This window comes from Melopsittacus undulatus, chromosome Z, assembly GCF_012275295.1.
Source record: "Melopsittacus undulatus isolate bMelUnd1 chromosome Z, bMelUnd1.mat.Z, whole genome shotgun sequence".
Lineage (NCBI taxonomy): Eukaryota > Metazoa > Chordata > Aves > Psittaciformes > Psittaculidae > Melopsittacus > Melopsittacus undulatus.
The window spans coordinates 54818223-54835963 of NC_047557.1; the positions used below are offsets into that span (position 1 = coordinate 54818223).

General features: G+C 42.2%; 1 protein-coding gene across 1 annotated transcript in view; it reads right to left on the bottom strand.

Moving 5' to 3' along the window:
* PLPPR1 (phospholipid phosphatase related 1) overlaps positions 1 to 17539 on the bottom strand; it is a 133682-nt gene extending 116143 nt beyond the window's left edge. The window contains exon 1 of the mRNA XM_034072806.1: positions 17423 to 17539. The gene's annotated coding sequence lies outside the window, so the exon portion shown is untranslated. The remainder of the gene's footprint in view (positions 1 to 17422) is intronic.
* Between the last annotated feature and the right edge of the window lie 202 nt (positions 17540 to 17741).

The following is a 17741-nucleotide window of genomic DNA, read 5'->3' on the forward strand; positions in this document are numbered from 1 at the left end:
ATGTAACCTGGTGGGTTCCCCATCCTACAAACACTTCCCAGGCATATGCATTTAAAGCACCTTTAAGGCTGGGGATGCTTTGAGTCCTTAAACTAGCTGTTCTCCTCTCTGTGATGAGCAGAGCCAGAGACGTGGGGGCATGTTCACTGCACAAAGAAGCTGCAAGGGGAGTTGAGAAAGGGTTTTGGGTATGTGGCAGCAGTGTGTGATATGCAATTCAAATCACACACTGCATGCTGTCTTTACTTGAGATGGTCAGCATTTGAGCCAGTGTCAGGCAAGTGAAGTTTCAACTTAGCTCTCCCACCTTCCAGATGAAGGCTCCCACCACCCTATGTGGATACTCAATCCAATGTCAGTACCACAAGAAAAGGTCACTAGAAGAGCTGGATTATCAGCTTTTCACTAGCATTATCAACTGTCCAGGGAACTGTACCTACAGTAGCCTTAGTTCTCAAGCTTGCATGACTGTGTGTAGCACCTCATGGCTTTGTGCAGAGCAACCAGCTGTAGGTACCACAGACTATCTCCATATCAAACACCCCAACAACTTCAGCTCTCACACATATACCCAAACCAGGTCTGAGGTACCTCCTGGGACACTATCAAAACCACCCAAGCAGTATGGTGAACATGCCTTTGATCCTTCTGCTCCTACTGTAACTGGCTACTTCCACCTGAGCTAGCTGCTGGAACCTGAGGTGAAACAGGAAGCTTTGTTTGGATGGTGATCACAGAAGAACAGGGCACAGTAATACCAAGAAGAAGGAGGGGAGGACAGTAAAAATCACCCCTATACATTAATCCTTATCTTTTCTGCATGCTGAGCTTATCCACAAAAATCAATAGATGTAACTGAGAAACTTGAAGTCTCTGAAAAACTACTTTTCTAAACCCAGTAATCTCACCTCTAAGCTTCTGGCTGGCTGGAGGAATACTTCTTCTGAGATGCTTTTAAGGGTCATGGAAAGGCTGGAGAAACACTGCTACTCTTCACAAAGAGCTGCATGTCACCAACTGGTGCTGCCTTCCCTATTTTGGGTTTAGGGGAGCAAAGGGCACCCAGATTTTGGCCCACCTGATTCCTACAGACCCTTGTGGCAAGATAGAAATGTTTTACTGTGTAAGTTGTAGACATTAGCTTTGCTAACACTCTAAAATAAGGACAATGCAAATAAATTTATACTCTGAAGTGAGAAGGGTGGAAGAGGTTAGCTTTGATGCCGTTTCAGAGAGAGTCAAAGGGCAGAAGGTAAGAGGAACAAGAGTGCAGCTGTAACAGACATAAAACAAATCCCATGGCACAGGCAAGTGAAATCCATTAGAGAATGTGAAGGGCTAAGTTCTGTTCTTCTCTACAAGCCTCCATATAGATTACACAGATGCAAGTGGCAGCAGAAGCAGAGTGTGGCTCTGTGTGTCCAGCCGAGCTTGTGTACAGTTGTGGTTGCAGAAGGCAGATCTTGATTTGCATTATAAAACAACACTCACAGAGCTAGGCCTCTTGGGGCTGCTGGAGAAAGGTCAAAGAGCAGGCTTTCAGACACAACAGGGAAACATATCCTCACAAAGAGCAGCAAAGATGATGGAAACACTTGAGTCTCAAGATATTCTCCCACCTTTTATCCAAAGATCACAGGCCTTCAAGAGGAGAAGCGATTTCACTTACACTGGTTAATATCTCTACTTAAAATACATGCTCATGTGAAGAGTGGTATGACAATCATGTTCATTGATGGAACACCCTGTTGTTAGAGAAACTTTGTGGAGAAAACTGTATGACATGTGACCAAATTTCATATTATACTGATTTTTTTTTTTCTAAATTTAAAATTTTTACCATCTATTCCTTTCTATAATGCACAGTAGGGAACTACATTTCAGTTGGGTTTAAAAATACATGCATTAAAACAATACTCAAGTTGGCTTTTTTCTGTTATGATATTTGGTTGGTTGGGGTTTTTTGTTGTTTTTCTGTTTGTTTGTTTTATTTTGACCATGGCAATTGTCATTTCCTCAAAACTCATTTTTCAAAACCATTCTAAAAATAAGTATAGCTTCTTAAAGAAAAAAAAAAAGACTTAGCAATTGACCTTGAAAATCTTTTTTCCCCCTACAGTTTTGATAAAGAAAACATCTATAATTGACATATCTCATTAAAAAAACTCAGTTATGCTGTAATGGTAATAAGTGGGTAGTGAAGTGAGACTAACATTTTAATTAAGCCCTTTTCTTTTCTAGGCTGAATTTCTTTATGTTATGGGAACCCTTAAGGGTTACAGAAGCCTGTCCTATGGTCAAAAGCATGGTAAAAGCACCATTCCTCTGCCAAATCTCTCTCAACTACATGCCTACTGCTTTTGTTGAGAGCATTTTAACTCTTTTATCCAGTTTCTCTTTAGGTCTGCATCTAGCCAAAACATGTAATTTGTAACAACCCATTTCAAGGCCCTGGCTTCTTCAAGCTGGGAAAGTACATTAAGACTGATCTTTTCAAGTACCCTCTTCAGGATAACAGCTATTAGGCAGGTAGTTATTGCAAACATAAGCAGCTTGGCCACCTGATCTGTATCTGCTCAGCAGCAGATAAGCTGCTCTTCCACCCACAGATACTGGGACTGCTATAAAGGCATCAGAGCAGTCACATTTCACACTCAATATACCACCTGACAGTGGCAGCCCCCAGGTGTTCAGCAGGCAGTATCAGGCTACAGGGTGATAAACCTACCTACAGCTCTTTCTTAGTTGCTGGACAGAGAGGTAAAGACTCATGACCTAAATGCATAGGAGTACCCGCTCTTCCTACTTCTGTCAGGTTAACTTATATCCCCACCATCCGCTTTCTGGCCAGATCACCAAGAAATAAAACTTCTTGAAGAAGTCTCCAGATGTTAGCAGCTCTTCAATGTCAGACTGACCATTTGAGCAAGGTAGAGGTCTTTTTGTGTCAGAGAAGCTGAATTGATTTAATTGTCTTTCTGTTACGAGACTTGAGAGACAAGGATAACAAAGCAGACAGGAAGATGATAGAAAAACTTATTGAGCATATACTGAGGACTGACTCAAATCAGCTAAACCTGCATTCAGCTGGAAGAGAAATGCCTTAATAGACTATTGTTCACTACATGTCAGCATACACAGCATAAGTGCTCATAAACACAAGAACTGTACTGTGAAACTATTCCCTGGAGAACACCTGAAACCATGGGAAGACATTGCCCTTATTTAATTATTTATTTTAAGCATTAGCCCTTTTTATGTTAAGTAAGATTAAACTTAAATTTGGCGGGTGAGGGTTACAGCACTTGCACTTAAGGATTGTTCCCACTGAACCAGTAGAAACTCTTCCATTAAGTTCAAGAGAGTCAAATTTCTATCAAGTTCTATGAAGAATACCACAACAGTAAGGGAAAGGTGGTCTGAAGAATATCTTGCAGCATAGCTTCTCCAAAATGTGAATGACTTGACATCAAAAGATTTAATATTTAACTTCAAATATGAATAACTAGATTTCAGTTTGCAAATTATTTTTTGGTTCTATTTCATTTTCAGGGCTGTGAAAATAGCCAGTGTGGGAGTTGAGATTTCATTAGCACAATCAAACCTAAAAAAATAACAATTTTTAAGAAGTAAAGCCATCAAAAAGAGTTTGAGTGCCTGTGTTAATTACTACTTAACCTGAACAAACCAAAAATGAGAGAAAAACTCAGTAACTTTTCTATTTGGTTTAATTTACCCCACTCAATCCACCTAATGCTGTGTAGTACAAAAAACTTAGGCTACTTACACAGGGTTGTATTTCACCTTTCAAATAAGACAGTCCTCTGCTATAAATCTGTATAACTCCACTGTCTGAAATGAATCAGACTATTGACAACAGGTCAGTATCATGAACTGTATTTTCATGCACAGACTAAAAAAAGATAGGGAAAAAACATATGCTTCACTGGAAAATACTTATAAAGCTTATATACCTTTTTAGAGGATGTTCCTAAGACAATACATACCTTACAGCATTTAAAAAAACAAGCATATGAAACTCCCTTGCTGTTAGAGTTGTTAGAGGTCAAAACAAGAGCAGATTCCAATGGCAGAAACAGAGGAGAGTTAAAAGGGCTGTAGACACACTCTTATGAAGCTGCGTGGCCTTAATCCTGCTGTAACAGCTCTGCAGTATAGGACTGATTTAGAGATACAGCATTCTGTGTTAACAAATGCATGAGTATACATCCCAGCACCAAATGGGAGATCCTATCTCCTGCTCAGCCTAGAAGGTACAAAGGAAATGGGCCAGCAGCAGAGCCCAACTCTCATTCCCTTAACACTTGTCAACAAGTGCTGCTCACTGAGCCACTACCATTTACACTATTTCTTTCCCTTCCTCCTCAACCTCCACTTTATGTCATACATATCACTTTTTTCTTCCCTCCCACTGAAAGTCCAGCTATACCCATGGTAATTCATATTCGTCATACAAATATCACACTGCACATACGTTAAATTCAGAGTTTTGCACAGCTTTCAGGGTAACAGCTACACCCTCCCAGCACCGCAGCATTTGTTTGCAAGCTGTCACTGCTTGATTGTTCAGCTACTGTTTACAGAAAACCGACAGAACAGGACATGAACTGCTTCTGCTGCACAAATTCAAAGGGAGAGAGAAGTCTGAAAATTAGTTTCTAATTCCCATCTGGCACTCACCTGAACTGAAATATTTCCACTATCTCCTGCACTGGACAACTCATCAGCAAAAGGCTTAAAAGCAAATAATTTTTTAAAGTATCAGTCTTGACTCATGATGATTTGACCAAAATTTTGAATCTCTCACTGAGGCTGTTAAGGCTTATAACAAACTTCAAACTGCAATTAGTATCGAGAATGTCTTAACTAATACTTCAAGTAATCCCTGACATTCTGCAGTTACTGAGGAAGTTTAGTTCCTCCATCTGTCATCATCACAGGTAGATGGAATTAAAACTGTAAGAGACAAAATTAAATAAGGATTAAGAAGATCAGTATATTAATGGAGGCCAAGGCTGGACACCCAAGCAAGGTCAGAGAACATCAGACTCCTATAGCCAAGCTGGGACCAAACCTGAAAAGGACCTTACTCTTGCCAGCCAGGCTGCTGAAGGCTTTGACACTTGAATACATGTGAATAAACAAATCCAGAAGAGTTGTGTGACTGAGTCACACTGAAATAGTTATATAAAGCACAAAAAGCTTGTTAAGGTACATAAAATGTTGAGGAGAATGAAGGAAATGAACATGACTGTGTTGAATTCCAAGATGGACACCTCAAGCACCTGTCTTCAGTCAACAGAGTCAACAGTCAAACAGAGAAGTCAAACAGTCAAACAGTCAACAGTCAAACAGAGAAGACAAAAAGGCCTTTCTTATTAGAAGAGGATAGAGGAGGTGACAATGGACAAAGCACCATATAAAGAAAACAAACTGGCCCGAGGTATGCTGACCTCCTATCATCTCCCTTTTCCTCTGCCTGAAGAGCCACTCAATGCCCATCAAAACCCATTTAGGTACTTACACTACCTCTTCATTGAGGCACAGAATGAAAAAATCTCAAAATGTTCTTTCTGTCCTGTGCTTTACTTGAAATGATGTAGCTTTACTTGAAATGCTTACTGGGCTCTCTCTGTTCTGATTAACATAGCGTTTACTGCCTGACTCATTCCCCTCTCCTTGCAAAACAATGTAATTTTATTCCTGCCTTTCTATTTCCCCTGTTCCCTTGAATGCATTATAATAAATACTTCTCCCTTTAGAGTGGAGTTTCTTGTTTTGTTTTGGGTTTTTTTGGGTTTTTTTTTTTTTTGGGTGGGGGTTGGGTTGATTTTTTTGGTTGGTTGATTTTTTGGGGTTTTTTTGGTATTTTTGTTTTGTTGTCCTTTTTTTTTTTGGGGGGGGGGGAGGCTTGAAGGGCTGAGGATGTTTTTGTTTGGGTTGAGTGGCTTTTGCTGAAGATCACCCAGCTAAACGAAATTCCACAAGCAATAATGCTTGTGCAATAAGTATTTTGCCATGGTTATCTATCCCTACTTCAAATAACAAGGAAGAGAAATGGCAGTTTAAAAATTATTGCTTTCTATTGTTCCACAGCAAGATCTTTTTAAATCATTCCACATCACATCACTGCAAATAGTAAATGTGTTCTGCATGAGGTCCATGGTAAAATTTAGCATGAAACCTATATAATGGGATTTAAAGCTAAAAAGCTGTTTTAATAGCCCTCTATACCAGGGCAAACATCTTGGCAAACATCTTAGTACCAGGAATCAGCATGATCTCAGCAGGAATTTAGAAGCCAGACAAATATATATCAAAACACTAATGAAAAGTAGCCTCTACTCAGCAAATCATTCTGATCTTTTAACAATTACCATTTTTTAAGTCCTCCTGCCTTTCAAACTCATGTCACTCACACTTTCAAGCATATTTTTGTACCCTATAAAAGGAGTAATGCAACCAAACATCTGCTCTCTGGTGCATGTATTTTAGATCTGTGAAGCCATTTCACTGAGTTATTCAGCCAAGAACCCCATGAATAACTTCAGACCAGATTAAGTTACCTTCAAGAACTGTGAGATACATCTATCAGTCCAAACCCCTGACAGCAGCAGAAACTGTTTCTACTGTATAAATGAAAACAGGGACAGAATTCTAAAGATAAATGAAGCTTTACCATTATAAAGGGATGACAACATTAATAATTATAAAAAGTGTTATGAAGATGTTAGTATCCCAAGAAGAAATAACTGAGGACGACAGGGTTGTATGTTAGCCAAGATGAGCTCCTGCTAGCAAATGAAGAAATACAGAAAAAAGACCCCCCTCGTCCTAAACCACTAGTCAAGTACTTATTTCTAATATAAAAAAAAATAATCTAAAATACTTGAAAAAAGTAGAAATTCCAAATTTGGTCAGAAATTAACTTACTAGTAATGCTGAAATGAAGTCAACAGCAGAAAACCTTGGTCACTAGGTATGTATCATCATTATCACTGCCATACTTCTAAGAAAAGTGGCATATTCTCTTATATGGCTGTCAGTCTCTTTCCACTGCTGCCGTCCTCTAGAGACCAGAGAGAAGTGCTCTTCTCAGAGGGCACTGACACTGTGGCCTGATAACTTTAGTCACTACCAAGAGTGTGGTGACAAGCAACACATTTTCAAAGCAAGTACCTCCCACACCTCAATTTAACAGTGTAAGTTAGGGTAATGCATTATCTGTGCATTGATGACACCCTGGACACAGATGAGTAATACTACTTTCAAAGTAAGTCATGTGCTGAAGGAACAATATATTCCAAATTTGTCCTAACTCCAGATCACCAGGAATGGTACTGGGGAATATGTATTCCTAAGTTAACTCTGTCTAACCTGACATGGAATACAGTTTCCATTAACTTTTAATTAACACTATCCATACTAATTATTTTCAAAGCCATCTCTTACCTGGCAATAATTAAAGTTGTTTTTTTTTTGCACACTGAAAGAATGTTTATGGAACTGCTGGGTTGAAAGACATTAGAGGATGAGCTCTGTCTTTAAATGGATCAGTTGATCTACTAAAAGCTTTGTTTTTCCTTTAAGCACTATAGTGGTGTTGATTCCAAAGACATGAGCATTTAATTGGATAAACAGACTCAAAGATTCACAGAATGGTTAGGACTGGAAAGGACTTTAAGATCATCAAGTTCCAACAGCCCTGCCATGGGCAGCGATGCTTCACCCTAGACCATGTCACTCAAGGCTCTGTCCAGCCTGGCCTTGAACACTACCAGGGATGGAGCATTCAAAGCTTCCTTGGGCAATCCATTCCAGTGCCTCACCACCCTAACAGTAAAGAACTTCCTCCTTATATCCAATCTAAACTTCCCCTGTTTCAGTATTAACCCGTTACCCCTTGTCCCATCACTACAGTCCCTAATGAAGAGGCCCTTCCCAGCATCCCTATAGGCCCCCTTCAGATACTGGAAGGCTGCTATGAGGTCTCCACGCAGCCTTCTCTTCTCCAGGCTGAACAGACCCAACTTTCTCAGCCTGTCTTCATATGGCAGGTGCTCCAGTCCCCTGATCATCCTCGTGGCCCTCCTCTGGACTTGTTCCAACAGCTCCATGTCCTTTTTATGTTGAGGACACCAGAACTGCACACAATATTCCAAGTGAGGTCTCACAAGAGCAGAGTGGAGGGGCAGGATCACCTCCTTCGACCTGCTGGTCACGCTTCTTTTGATGCAGCCCAGGATACAGTTAGGTTTCTGGGCTGCAAGCGCACACTGAAGCCGCCTCATGTTCATTTTCTCACCAACCAACACCCCCAAGTCCTTCTCCGCAGGGCTGTTCTGAATCTCTTCTCTGCCCAACCTGTAGCTGTGCCTGGGATTGCTCCGACCCAGGTGTAGGACCTTGCACTTGGCTTGGCTGAACTTCATGAGGTTGGCACTGGTCTGCCTCAGTGACTGCAGATTAATTGCAGATCATTGTGTACTGGAAAAGACGGACCATCATGCCAGGAAATGCAGAGCTATCAGTATGGAAAAAATGTCAGCAAGTTTATTTACCATTTCCTCGATATGTATTCCTATTTAGAGAATAAAGCCAGCAGGAGGACAAACAAGGCCAATAATACTTACACTTTTTTTTTGTTATTCTAGACAGGGCCTCTTTCAAGTACTCTTTGTTTAGCCTGACATTCATATTTTTTTCCTGCAAATAGCTTACTCATGACTCTTATGGTGATCAGAAATGAGGTCTGATGTCATGTTTAGGTAACAAGGTTGTTACAGGGTTGTTTGTTCCTGGGTTTTTTTAAAGAACATCTAAATCTTTTAATTCAGGAGCTATTACACAGTGGCAGGAAGATCTGTCTTTGGTGGTCCCTTTTCTGTAGGGACAAACGCAGTCACTTCCTGGGGAATCACAAGCAATACTAAATAAGTGCAATCCATCCAATCCACACCACTGCTGCTTTGTTGAGTGCCAGCTGTGTGCTTTTCCTTAAGGGAAATGGTGAATACAAAGAGCATTGGAGGAGCCTGGAGACACACTCTTGGACAACAATTCCAGCAGGCAGTTTCAAAATTGAAGGGGTAAATAAATACTTTGCAGAAAGAAGCTGCAAACCATAAAGGCATAAAACAGTGATACAAAGCAAACAAAGTATTTCATCCTGTCTGAAATGACACCCTATTTTCTTACTGTTAGCAGGAAAAACAGCTTATGGCTTTGGTCAACCTGAAACAATTTCCTTTGTGGTTCCTGGCTTTCCTACTTTCCCTCTTTTATTTCCATCACAGGACCACAGACTCAAGAAAGTTGCTATAAGAAACCAATTAACAAACGGAGATGTATACACAAACAGAATTAGTATACAGGGGACCTTCACTGCATCCTTGATTTCTTTTTGTTACTTCAAACTCCACATCCATTCACTTACTCTACATGTCAGAGTTAAAAGCAGAATCTTCTCTTCCAATCTCAAAACACAAACACAACAGAGAAAAACAGAAAACCACTTACACTCTCAATTAATAAATATGAAATATATTGGAATACAATATTAGCTACAAATAAATATCATAATTGGATTAAACATAACTGGAATATAAAATAAATATAATGGAAATAAATTAAAAAAAAACCAATGCAACTCAAAATGGTGGATCATTTTACATTTGCAATTTTAAGTAAACTAAAACAAACCCTCCACAAAAAACAGCCTTACAGAGAGAAAAAAAAATAAATAAATTGTATGCATAACAATTCTGCTCAATGTTTTGGGCCAAAACTTTTCAGAACTGAGTAATTTTTGGCAGAAAACTCTATGTTCCAAAATTTGATTTTGCTATGGAAACTGCCTGCATAAGAAAAACAAAGTCACTGACCAGCCATTTCTAGTCAAAATTTCCTCCACATTCATGCATATCACACAAGTGAGCATTGGCATACAGTTCTCCAAGAGCTTCTCTTTAAAGACAATTCGTTGTAGCACAGACATTGTTTTTCTGTCTGAACACCTGTGAATTAGTTATATTCTGCAACTGCCTTGTTAGCTGATGCATGTCATGCAATCCAGCTCCAATATCCCCTAAGTGAGCTGAACTCCACGACAGCCTGTGGATGGGCCAAGTGCCGTTCTGCTTATGTGAGTTACATCTCTATGACAAATGGCAGCACAGATTAATGTGGCCTTATGCTAGCTCTGCAGTGGCATCACAACTTCTTTATAAAGCTCAAGCTGAATATCACCAGACGTCACACCTTCTTTCCTTTCGATTGCTACTGTCCTTATCTGACCTAAGATACCTGAAAATTTCCAAGTTGTTTCTTAGATACTTGGGTCACTGGCTTCAGGGCATGCATGAGAGCAGAAGCAGATGTACTATGTGTGACAACCCCACATAAACAATGGCTTCTCTCCATTCGCTGCTGTAGCAGTGCCTGAAATGACTATGTACTGACAATTTTTCTCTTGTTTTTGGCAGTCTCTCAGCAGCAATATGGTTGCTACAACCCATGACGCACCTCTAGTTTTCTCAGTACTGCAGGCTGCTACAAACAAATGACCTCTGATTTTCCCTGACACACAAAACCAACATGCAACCACATTCCTAGGATGCCACATTATGTCTGTGTACTATGTCTGTGTTTGGAGTATGCAGCCTCATAAGGCCAGCAGGTGATAGGGTCTCAGAGAAAGACTCAGGAAGCTAGGTATTTCTTGAATGTCATTTTATTTTTCAGGTATTTTATTTGCTGAAAGACATTATCTGCTCCTAATGGCTTTCAAGACTGATGAATTCTTACATCTTCTCATGTATTTTGAAATAACATGCACTGAATTCTCAAGATAATCCAGACTAATTTGTCTGAGTGATGCAAGGATGTGAAACCTTCATCAGTCTGTGGCTTACATTTGCACTGGGGAGACCTGAAATTCCCTTGACTCAGCCCAATGTAAGAGGCATAACGCTGGAGACTGGTGTCTCCTTACTGACATGGCTATGCTCTTAAGAAACATACCACCTACCACTATGTATTTCTTAAGCTGGACACCCTTCTACCAGCAACTCAAATCCCTGAAGACCCTAGCTGTAAAGATGAGCCACTGTCAACTAGTGTTCCACACGCAGTTCTTCAGAATTTGTTCCACTTTCAGCGCGTTAGGTTACAGTCAATGGTTCTGCAACCTCACAAAGGTTTTGAGCAACCTCATATATCTCTAAGTCACACCAAAAAGATGTGAATACACACCTGTTTAAGCCGTGTGTATTTTCACTGCTCTGTTGCCAATATCCACAGAACAGCGGCTGGTAAGACACCTCCCCAGGGTACCTCTTCATGCACACAGTCATGCTCAGAGCAACCAGTGGGCCAATCCTGACATAAAAAAAATGGATATGGAGGCACTTTGCAGTATACCAGGGCCATCATTCACAGCCCTGCATTTTGTAGGCTGTCCCACCCTGCTTGTCCTCTGATCTGCTTGTGGAGCCAGCACACCACTTCACAAGCAAGGCCAAGGCCACAGGCACTCTGAGAGGCAGGAAAGAGTCTCACCATTGGAGAGTGTGAGTTTGTACAGCAGATTTGCTCTGTGAGAAGGCAAAATTCCTGCATCATGTTGTGGCTTCATTTATCTAAATAAAGCAATGCCATCAGAACTGTGTTATTCTGACAGGTTATTGAGAATGTTTCATTGGTATTACAAGAAAGCTTTGAGCACAAAGGAGCATAACCTAGGTGTTTTAAGGAAGAAAAGGCATGCTATTACAATGACTCTTCATTCTTCTAATACTTTTCCTTTCTCCCATAAATGGTTCTCATGGGATGCTCCAAAAATTCCACCTGTGCTTTATAAAATTGTATTTTTCAAGTTTCTTGCCAAATATCTCAGTCAATTTAAAACACAGCTAATACAAACTGTGTTTATCTTCAGTTCATGCATTATTCAGCACACCCCTCCATGGACAAGGAATAAAAGAAGGGCTGGAATAAGTAGAAAAATCAGTTACCATATAGGAGCTACCTGTAATTACTCAGCAAATACAATAAATTATTGTGTATGTGGAAATTAAATGTACTTCATTTTGTTGTCAGTGAGTATTTTCAAGTGTGGGTGACAAAAGCATAAAGCAGAATATAAATGTAATACAATTGCCTTTTGCAGTATGTGTGTTTCCATCGAAGTTGGATTTTGTTCTTCTCCTCCTCTCCTCCTGATTGATTTAAACTGACGGATGGTCAAGCAGAATTCTGAATTCACTGGTGTCTCAGCAAAGCAGTAAAAAAGCAGCACAAGGAACATCTATGAAAATTCATGCTGAAATTCATGATCCCATTTGAGTCACTGAGGAGGTCAGCTCTTCTCAGAGGGCCCAACTCTCAGCTTCTCTGGAAACCCATTAGCTTTGACAAACTCAAAGCAGGCATTCTGGTCCACTCAGATGAGACTATCCCAGGGACATCAGGCATGAGATTCAGACATGTTTTTTGAGACCCTCCATGGCAGAGGGATTGGAAATAAATGATCTTAAGGTCCTTTCCAACCCTAAATATTTTAGGATTCTGTGATTCTATGGCTTATACAGCATCTGTCCTCACAAACGCTTAGGAATGAGGCTTGGTTTTGCAATTCTGCAGAGTTTCGACTTCCATTTTAAAATCAGTTCTGCCTGTTGAGGTTGTAATAGTGGACTTACAGCCATTAAAAGAGTCAATGTCTCACATACACTTGCCATGAATTCTACAAACCCTCTCCGTCATCAGTAGTAAGAGCCATTAACACTAAATGTTGCTCCTCCATAGGATAACTTTTCTGATCACAGAATCAGCCCTCCACTTGCCAGAGCTCAACAAACAGAAAATAAAAGTCAAAGGAGAGGTGCATTGTCAAGGCTATTTAAACAAATAGCTTAAAGGTTGTGTGGCAATGTAACCACCATATATTATCATGAATAAAACACCCTTAAAACAAGAAAAGCAGAAACCTTTCTCCAAATGCAACTGATGTCCAAGCCTATGCATAACTTTAAACCCCTGTCTGGTAGAAGCATGCCTTTACATTTATGCTGGTCCTCATGTCCCTAGAGGGCATGGTAAATCGATGATCAGCACATATGTTCATGTGAATATGTCTTGAAGCTAATTCTCATTCTGCTTATAATACAAGAATAATGCAGCATGAATCCTTCAGAAAAACAGACCAAATCACTGTCTTATACATATGAGCCCATTCTGTCCCTACTTCTCCATCTGTGGCCACACCTTTCTGACTAATTACGTCCTCAATCACTCCTGTATGATTCAAATTACAATCACTGTAACCAGAGAGGATAGCAGCTGCACCAGACACACCAGACACTGTCATGGGATGTCCTGTGCCCCGCAACAGCGAAGTTTGACCATTTTGAAATAAAAAATCAAAACTCGCTTGGGTGAGGAAAGCTATACTGTATTTCAGCAAGATGGACAGATTGGGATCCACTTGCACATTAGAAAAAAAAAAAAAAAAAGGTAGCACAGCAAAGATTACTATATGAATGACAATACCCTCCATTCCCTACAAATGTGTGGAATTGCCCCCATCACTGTTACAGGTGATTCAGGCAGTTACTGCATATTAGGAGATCTGACTGTTGACAACACAGACAAGCAGCTGTTCAGTGCTGTTCTGACAGTGTACAGGCTACAATGCAGCAGGTTTTCCAAAAAGGGAGGAAACAGGTGAATGTTAACCCAATATTTAACAACCCAGCTAACGATTACTCAGAGCAGATACTGATTCTGTAGCCTCCATTTTTCAATCTTTGTTCATGCAATCCAGTAGACAATGATGGTAGCACTATTTTAACAAAAGCATGAGATTTTCAGAATCAAGACATGCATCATGAACAATAATCACAACTGTGCTCAGCTGCTGCCAAGCAAGCATTTCTGAAAAGCATCACTGAAAAGCAGATTTAACCCTGGATATGCAAACCCACGAAACAAGGCCTAAATAGGTAAGAGAGGATATGTGAACAAGCTTCAGTCCCAATTTTGCACACTAGCAGCAATAAACATGTTGTTTGTGATGTTTTGTGTTTATGTCCCATTCAAGCACCTACCTATTAAAACCCCCAAGAGCTTTGGGTGTACTTCAGAGAACTGGATTTGCAAACAGATGTCTGCACCTACTCTTTTCTGCCTGTGATCAGATAAAAGAACAATAAAGAAAAGTCCAAAAAGAAAGAAAACATGACCTCAAAGAGCACAAGGTTAAGTCTGCAGAACTCAATGTAACATAAGCCAGGCTATCTGAAGAGCATGGATTTCCTCCAGAGGTGGAAAATTCAAAGCACAGACCACCTCAGACCCCCAGTTAGAGCCACAGCAGATACTATTCAGCAAGTTCTGAAGAACTAACCTCCCAGCTGCCAACCAAGCTGACAAAACAAAACTGAACATGGATATCTCACCTAGGAAAGAATGCACTAAAAACCCACCAAAGGCTTCAAGATTTAAGCTGTCATAAGTAGGGGTGCCCTCACTTCCTAAGAAATAACCATTTTGATTTCAGACTCTCAGAAGGAGATGGCACAGCTCATTTTAGCACCCTTGTGTGGCAACTCATGGAGAACTGACCATGTATCACAGATTTGTTTGACATACACCAGTTGAGAGAGAGAGGTCCACAAAGGCTTCCGGTATCAGTACTACAGAATCTGCCTTTGTTCTACCTTTCTTTTCAGGGAAAAATGCCAGAGGAAAATAACCCTGAAAACAGATCTTACTCTTGAAGAGTCACCAACTTCAAAATTAGTCTTTCACCGTAACTTCAACCAGTACAAATAGACCAACATTAGTGAATTAAAAAATTGTTTCTTTCACATATTGACAATATGTAGCCATTTCCCACTAGAGAAGTTTGCCTATCTTGAGGGCCTAGTTCCATGACAAGTGACAATTCCACAACAAAACTTCAGTCAAAACGATATTTACAATAGGTCCTCCTGAACACAACTGGAAAAACACAGTTTCTCCATGCTCTTGTATTATCTACAGAACTACAAGGTATTTATATTTGTGGCTGCAGATACAATATATTAAGAGGAAAAATCAGAGCATTGGAAAGTAGGCTAATTGGTTCGACATACTGTCTGATGAAATAACAATTATGGAAATGTTTTCCAATTTTAAAAAATCCCTCAAAATGACAAAGTGCATGTAGATTCCTACTACTGAACAAAGAGGCAGGGAAGAGTGAGCAAATTAAAAACTTAAAAAGTTTTCATGATGCTCAAAGCTGTCAAAGAAAATTAAGGTACAATATTTAAAAAAAAAAGACAGCTATGATGCAATTGCAAATTCAAAAATCTGCTTTTGCCACTGAACACTCTCAATTCAGACAAAATAAGTCTTCAATTACAGACCCAGCAAAATGTTCTGTAACAGAGCAGATGTGCTTTCATGGCTGAGAAATTCAGGATATGGCTCCCCATGAGCTCCTTCTCTTCTCTTACATCTCATCAACTATGAGGGGGAGAGGAGAAGAAAGGAATAAAAACCCCCACGGTCTTCATTGTGTGTGTTGAAACTGGTTAATAAGCATTAACAACTGTCACAGTTTTGTTCTGTAAGTCTACATACTCACATCTACCACAAAAGGAGAAATAGCCCTGCATATTAACCTTACTGATACATGAGGGTTTTAGCATGTTTCTCAGCATCACTGGTTTTCCACCTAGAGTGAGCATAAACCAACACTGAAATATGCCACATGAGAGCTAGTAATGAAAGTTGAGGAGAAGGAATACAAATAAATGTGGGGGGGGGGGGGGGGGGGGGGGGCAGTAGGGGGCTGTTGCCATAGCTCCCAGTAGTTGACAGATCCCCAGTTGATGTAAATTTTGTCCTTTTTCCTACCCTGTGTCAAGCCTCAAAAGCAGCTTCTCCTCCTGTACAGTACATTCAGACTTACCTAAGGACAAATGCAAGATTTCCCCTGAGGTCTTACTCATCTTCATTTTCAGAAATAGAACCCCAAAACTCACACCTGAGAGTAGTGATTCGACTTAAATTAAATGGAGGTCCAAAGCAATATCCTTGGTCTAAACTGTATCTTGCAATTCAACTGCTGAGGGCAATCACAGAGTAGCCTCTGCCTCAGAGGTAATCCCTTCTGCAGTAGCTCCTCTGGAAACCTTTTCTCCCAAGTCAAGCACAAGAGCCATGGTACAAAACCGAAACGTTTTAAAAAAACTCCTTCCTTGTGTCCAAGTAGAAAGAGGCAGAAATCTGAGCACAGAGACAGACCTCTGCTTTTCCACACCATACCCATCTCATTTGCAATTGGGAGGATGTCACCTTAAGTCCCTTCTCTGTCCCAGGGTGTCTTCATGCCTCCAAAAAGACCACATCATGTGCAGGACAAGCACTGTCACCATTACCCGTTAATTTTTTAAGTACTACCCCAGAGGGATCAAGAGGAATACTGTACAACCTCATATGTCAGATAGGAAATCTCATCTCGCTCCCTGCAAGCATTAAGTGACAGCCGATCAAAATGCCTGTATTTTTTTTCCTTTGGGTACCATCTACGTTTTCTGGAAACGCAAAACGACTCGGGGTCTCTTAGAACCCCCAAACCGTACACGGGTATTGCATACAGTGTCATTCCTACAACCCTGCTCCGAGGCATCTTTCCCCTGCATGCAGTGCATCCATCACGCCCCTCCGCAGCACCCAGCCTTCTCCCGATCCACCCGCCACCCGGCAGCGCTGCGAGAGGCCGGGAAGGAGGGAGATCACACCTGCAGCACAGCGGCAGACACGCGGTGTCCCCCCGCACCGACACCTGCCCTCCGCGCCGTGGGCTGCTCACGGGTGGCACCGCTCTGTCCCCACCCGCCGAGCTAAGACTACACACGCGGTTCTACCGCCGGCAGGGCCGCCGGTACAGCTGTGAACCCCTGCAGCTCGCTGCGCCAGGGAGAAAGCTCGCTCCCCCGGGCCCCCTGCTCAGGCTCCTGCGAGGTGCCCGCCTTTGTAGGGAGCAGGGGCGGCGGCAAGGGTCTCCCCCGCGCAGAGAAGGTTCTCGCGTGGAAGCGGGGGCCCAGCGCCTTCTCCCGATCCAGGTACCGCACCGACAGAGATCGCGGCCCCCACAGCGCTCCCAGACCCCCCGGCGATGCTGAAGGTGCAGTGGACGAGCCCGCAAGCGTCTCCAGCGCCCCAGACCGTCTCTGCTAGCAGAAGGGCGGGCAGCGAAGGTTCAGCCGCTCCAGCTTCCGCAGACTCCCCGAGTTCCTCTCGGCAGCGGGCTCCTCCCGGCTCCTCGCCGCCCGCCCCGGCCCCCGCACTCCCCCGGGCCCACGGGCAATCCCCACTCGTCCTCCCGCCCTCGCCCGATCCGGCTCACCCCGCGGTGCAGCGCGGCAGCCCCGCTACGGGCGGCTGTCTCCATGCGAGCGGGCGGGCAGCACCCGCCGGCCAGGCATCGTGGTCCGCTCTCCCGCCTCGGTGCGGTGGAAGGGGGGGTGGGGGGGAGGGGGACGGCGAACGCCTTCCCCGTCCGATTCCTTCTCTGTTCTTTTCGCCCCTTCCAGCCCCCTTTTTCTCCCTAACGACGTCCGGAGAACTACCAGCACAGCTCCTTCCCCATCGCCCGCCTCTCCTCCTCTGCCTCCCTGTGCGCCGGACCCGTCTTCCAGTCCCCCGCCCGGCTGCGGAGCGGAGGG